Here is a 5,550-nt window from a genome sequence, read left to right on the forward strand (position 1 = left end):
AGGTATTTTCTCCCTCTCTTTGGAGATCTGGAGGATATTCTTTTATCCTCAGTGTTCTAAAATCTCATAAGATTTGTTAGTATTTTCATTTTGTGTGTAGCCTTTCCATCTGTAAACATGACATTCAGTTCTGGGAATTATTTCTTCCCTCCTGTATTCTGTGTCTTCTTTTTCTGAAATTCCCTTTATTTGGATACTGAATGTCCTAGACTTATTTTTTGGTCCTATTTTCCATTTTTGTCATTTTGTTCTACTTTCTGGGAGTTATTTTTCTGTTTTCCCATCCTAGTTTTTAATAGCTTCTCGTTCTTGTTTCACAGATACACTGTCTTCATATATCTCTCTGAGAATATTAGTGACAGCTGACGTTTAAAGTTTTTTCCCCTCCCTCTTCATTTCTGTTTCCTCCAAATTCTTCTGCTGTTTTGGTCTCTCTTCCATGTTATAGGCTTTCCTCAGATATCTATGAATGCTCAGATATCTCATCATGACATGATTAGCAGTGTGAACTGGAAGCTCGTTGGAAGCTCTGAGTGTAGTTACGGAGCCTTCAACTTTGAGGACCACTGAAGATGCATCTCAGGCCATTTCTAGGGGATTAAAAATGTTGGTATCTCTAGGTTTTTCCTCTTGGGGAAGTTAGATTCCTTTGCGAGTACTTTTCCTGTGTCCTGCCTGGCAGGTAAAGATGTGGCTGCCCATCCTTTTAGGGTTTCAGCATTCATCATTCAGTATGGTCACTCATCCTAGGCCTTAGTTACTTTTGGTAAAAGTATCCATGCCCTTTGCCAGGCCAGTCAACTTCTAATGCAAAGACTACCTCTTTTGCCTTCTCTAGAGGAAATATGCTTCAGAAGTCTCTGGCAGCAGAGGAGGAAGCAAAGGATCTTCCTGATTCTCAGCTGTTGCCAATCTCCTTATTTTGTGAACTACCTACCATTCTAGAAGTACCTACTGTACCCTGTAGTGGAGACTTTGGAGTGTTGTGTCGTGTAAATCAGGTTGTTTTTCAGCTTTCCTGCTGCTAGTTTAAGATTTTGATTTCTCTTGTTTGCTATAAGAGTTACTTCTTGGGCAGTGCCTGTGGCTCAAGGAGTAGGGCACTGGCCCCATATACCAGAGGTGGTGTGTTCAAACCCAGCCCCGGCCAAAAACCTACAAAAAAAAAAAAAAAAAAGTTTTACTTCTTATCCATTGTTTTTCTACTTACAAAAATCTTGTTGTTCGCTCCTCTCCTACTTTTCCTTTATTGGGATTTTTTTTTTAACGGAAAAATTCCTTATAACATTACTAGGGTTAGAAGAGGAATGTAGTTAGTTAGGTATTGCTAATTTGCTATCTTCACCCAGAAATCTCAACTTTAGTCTTTTTGACTGCAACCGTAGTATTCAAGGTGTAGATACAACAACATTTTTTTATCCAACCCTCACTGGTAGAATTTCTCTCCAAATTTTTACTCCACATACAATATAGTACAATTTGAAATCATCTTTCATTCCCTGCACGTATGGACCTATTTACAAAAATGAAATTTTTAGGGCAACGCCTGTGGCTCAATGGGTTGAGCGCTGGCCCCATATACCGAGAGTGGTAAGTTCAAACCCGGCCACGGCCAAACTGCAACAAAAGATAGCTGGGCGTTGTGGCCGGTGCCTGTAGTCCCAGCTACTCGGGAGGCGGAGGCAAGAGAATTGCCTAAGCCCAGGAGTTGGAGGTTGCTGTGAGCTGTGACACCATAGCACTCTACCAAGGGTGATAAAATGAGACTCTGTCATGAAAAAGAAATACAAAAGAAATGAAATTTCTAGATTAAATATATGCATTAAAAACTGCAACAGCTGCTGCAAGTTGTTATCTGGAAAGGCCATCCCAGTTTACTGTCTCATCCAAGTCCATTTCCCCACATCCTTGCCGACACTCAATCTTTGAAGTTTTTCCCAATCTGAAAGATTAAGAATGATACTTCACTGTTTTAATTTGCATTTCCTTAGTCAGTACTGTATTTGAACATCTCTGCTCATGGGTATGTGGTAGTTAGCCTCCACCAATGGCACCAATTCTTACTTCCTGAGACTTAAACCATTGTGTAGTCCCCTCTCACACTGATTGGGGCTAACTTGTGCAACCCCTAGGATAGTGCAGAAATGATAAACTATGACTTCTAAGGCTAGGTGGTAAAAGTCTTCATGCCTTCTACCCTGAGCTGTTTTTAGATCTCTCACTTTGAAGGAAACCAGCCTTCATTACCTGCAGAACAATCAAGTAGTCCTATGGGTAGGTGCCAATGGCCAGGAACTCAGGTCTCCAGTCAACAATCACAATTAACTTCCCAGGCATGTGAGTGAACCCCCTTGGAAGTGGATCCTGTTGCCCCATCAAATCTTGAGATGACTGCAGCCTTGGCTGACCTATCCATACAATCTAAGTGGCTCCTAGATTTGTGACCTACAGAAATTGTGGGAGATAAGTATTTGTTGCTTTAAGCAGCTAAGTTTTGGATAATTTGTTATGTATAGATATATAGAAATAAATATATAGTTATGTATATTTGCATTCTTCTGGGAATTGCCTGTTTGTATTGTGTCCATTTTTCTGTTGAGCCATTAACAAAAATTATGTACCTATTCTTTACATATAAAATGTATGTTAGGCTAGGTGCAATGACTCATGCCTGTAATCCTAGCATTTTGGGAGGCTGAGGGGGGAGGATCACTGGAGGCCAAAAGTTTGAGATCAGACTAAGTAATGCAGTATCTCTTCAAAAAATAGAAAAATTAGTTGGGCATGGTGATAGGCAACTGTAGTACCAGCCACTCAGAAGGCTGAGGAAGGAGGATCCTTTGGGGGGTTTTTTGCAGTTTTTTTGGCTAGGGCTGGATTTGAACCCGCCACCTCCAGCATATGGGGCAGGTGCCATACTCCTTTGAGCTACCGGCGCCACCCAGGAAGATCCTTTGAACCCAGGAGTTTGAGGCTGCAGTGAACTATGATGATACCATGGGACTCTATTATAGGCAACAAAGTAAGACTCTATCTAAAAAAAAAATCTCCCAAACTATCTCAGTTTATTGAATTGTTTCTAAACATTATAGTCATTAGTGTATATGAATTTCAAATCCTTACCTAGAAAAACATATTTCTTTCCCTCAATGTCTTTGACATTTTGTATATCATGTAGTAAGAAGACTTTGTCAACATATATATTTTCCTATATTTTGTAGCTTTTTTTTTTTTTAAGCAGAGCTTTTTACAGTATGTGTATATATGGAATTCATTTTTAAAAAATCCATTTTACTGGCTGGGCATGGTGGTTCATGCCTGTAATTCTAGCACTCTGGGAAACCGAGGCAGGTGGATTGCCTGAGCTCATGGGTTTGAGACTAGCCTGAGCGAGAGTGAGACCCCCGTCTCTAAAAATAGCTGGCGGTTGTGGTGGGCACCTGTAGTCCAGCTACTTAGGAGACTGAGGCCAAAGAATCACTTGAGCCCAAGAGTTTAAGGTTGTGAGCTATGACACCATGATATTCTACCAAGGGCAACAAAGTAAGACTCTGTCTCAAAATAAATAAATAAATAAATAAAATCAATTTTACTTTTCTTTCAACTGGATAACAAATTATTCCCACACTACTTATTAAATAACTCATTTTTAGCTCCCGTGAATTTGAAATATGACCACTGTTTTATATACTACATGCTCATATATTTAGGGATCAATTTCTTGGCTATTTAATTCTGCTCAAGGATCATCCTAATTAAATTACTATGACTTTTATGCTTTTATCATGTTTTTATGTCCTATAAGGTAACTTATCCCTTCATTCATTTTTCTTCTTTTTAAAATGAATTTTAAAACCTGCTTGTCACATTTCTTAGCATTTCTTGATTATATTAACTTTTAAAATATTTTGGTGAAAACTTAACATTGATTGTTGTCATCCAGAAACATGATGTAACTATTATTCAGGTCTTTTTTTTTTTTTTTGAGACAGAGTCTAACTTTGTTGCCCTTGGTAGAGTGCTGTGGCATCACAGCTCACATCAACCTCAAACCCTTGGGCTCAAGAGATTGTCTGGTCTCAGCCTCCCAAGTAGCTGGAACTACAAGCGCCCGGCACAACATCCAGCTATTTTTTTAGAGATGGGTCTTGCTCTTGCTGTGCGTGTCAAACCTGTGAGCTCAGGCAATCCACCTGCCTTCGTTTCCCAAGTGCTGGGATCACAAGCATGAACAACCTCGCCCAGCCTTATTCAGGTCTTTAATATATTTCAAAATATAATATATAAAAATATATTCTAAAATATATTTTCTTATATTTTATAGCTTTTTTTTTTAGCAGAGCATTTTACTCTATGTGTATATATGGAATTCATTTTTAAAAATCCATTTTACTGGCTGAGGGTAACTCATGCCTGTAATCCTAGCACTCTGGAAGGCTGAGGCAGGTTGATTGCCTAAAATTTAAAGTTTAAATTTTTTTCATACAAGTCTTGCATATTTTTTGTTAAGTTTATCCTCAGATATTACAAGTTTTTAAGGTTATTACTAATGAAATCATTGTGTTTGCCTACATCATTTCCTAATTGGTTAAACTTGATTTGTACAAAGCTATTATACTTGAAAAATCTATTGATTTTTATTTGCTGATTTAATATTTGACACCTTATAAAACTCTTTTATTAGTTCTAGTAATTTTTTAGTCGATCCTGTTTTATATAGATGATCACTTCATCTACAAATAACCTTAGTTTTCTTTCATTTAATCCAATATCTATACTTATTTCTTTTGTCTTATTGCACTGCCTAGGGCCTCTAACAAAATTACAAATTCATTTGACACTAGTATGAATGATGTTGAATACAATACTTGCTGTGGGGTTATGTAGTTAACTGCTATGATTTGAATGTGTCTCCCAAAATTCGTGTGTTAGAAGCTTAACCCTAAATGCAACTGTGTTGCCAGGTGAGGCCTCCTAAGAGGTGGAGCTCTCACAAGTGGATTAAAGTAGTTTTCTTGGGAGTGAGTCATTTATGAGAGCAGGTTGTTATAAAGTGATCCTGGTCCCCAAATTGATCTTGGCCCCTTGTGCTCTCTTTTTCACATTCTCTCTTGCCCTTGTACCCTTCCACTATGGGATGGCCCTCCCCAGACATCAGCACCATGTTCTTGGACCTCTTGCACTCTAGCACTGTGAGCTAAATAAACTTGTATTCTTTGTAAATTACCCAGACTGTGATATTAATCGTAACAGCAGGAAATGGGCTCAGATATTGGCCTTATCAAAAAACAGATTTCTTGCTATTTCTAGTGTAAGAGTTAGGAATAGGCATGAAGTTTTATTAATTTTTTCTGGATCGATTCAGATTTTTTTTCTTTTCTAATCTGATGATCTTGAGAAATACATCAACAGATTTGCTAATGTTTAATCATCTTTACATTTCTTGGCTAACTCTTACTTTCTCATGATATGTGGTAAGTCTTATCACTGATGAATGTGTAATAATTTTATTTATATGTGTATTAGAAGTTTTTACTAAAATATAAGTTG

Source organism: Otolemur garnettii, unplaced genomic scaffold (genome assembly GCF_000181295.1).
Source record: "Otolemur garnettii isolate 467f Iridium unplaced genomic scaffold, OtoGar3 scaffold00160, whole genome shotgun sequence".
Taxonomy (NCBI): Eukaryota; Metazoa; Chordata; class Mammalia; order Primates; family Galagidae; genus Otolemur; species Otolemur garnettii.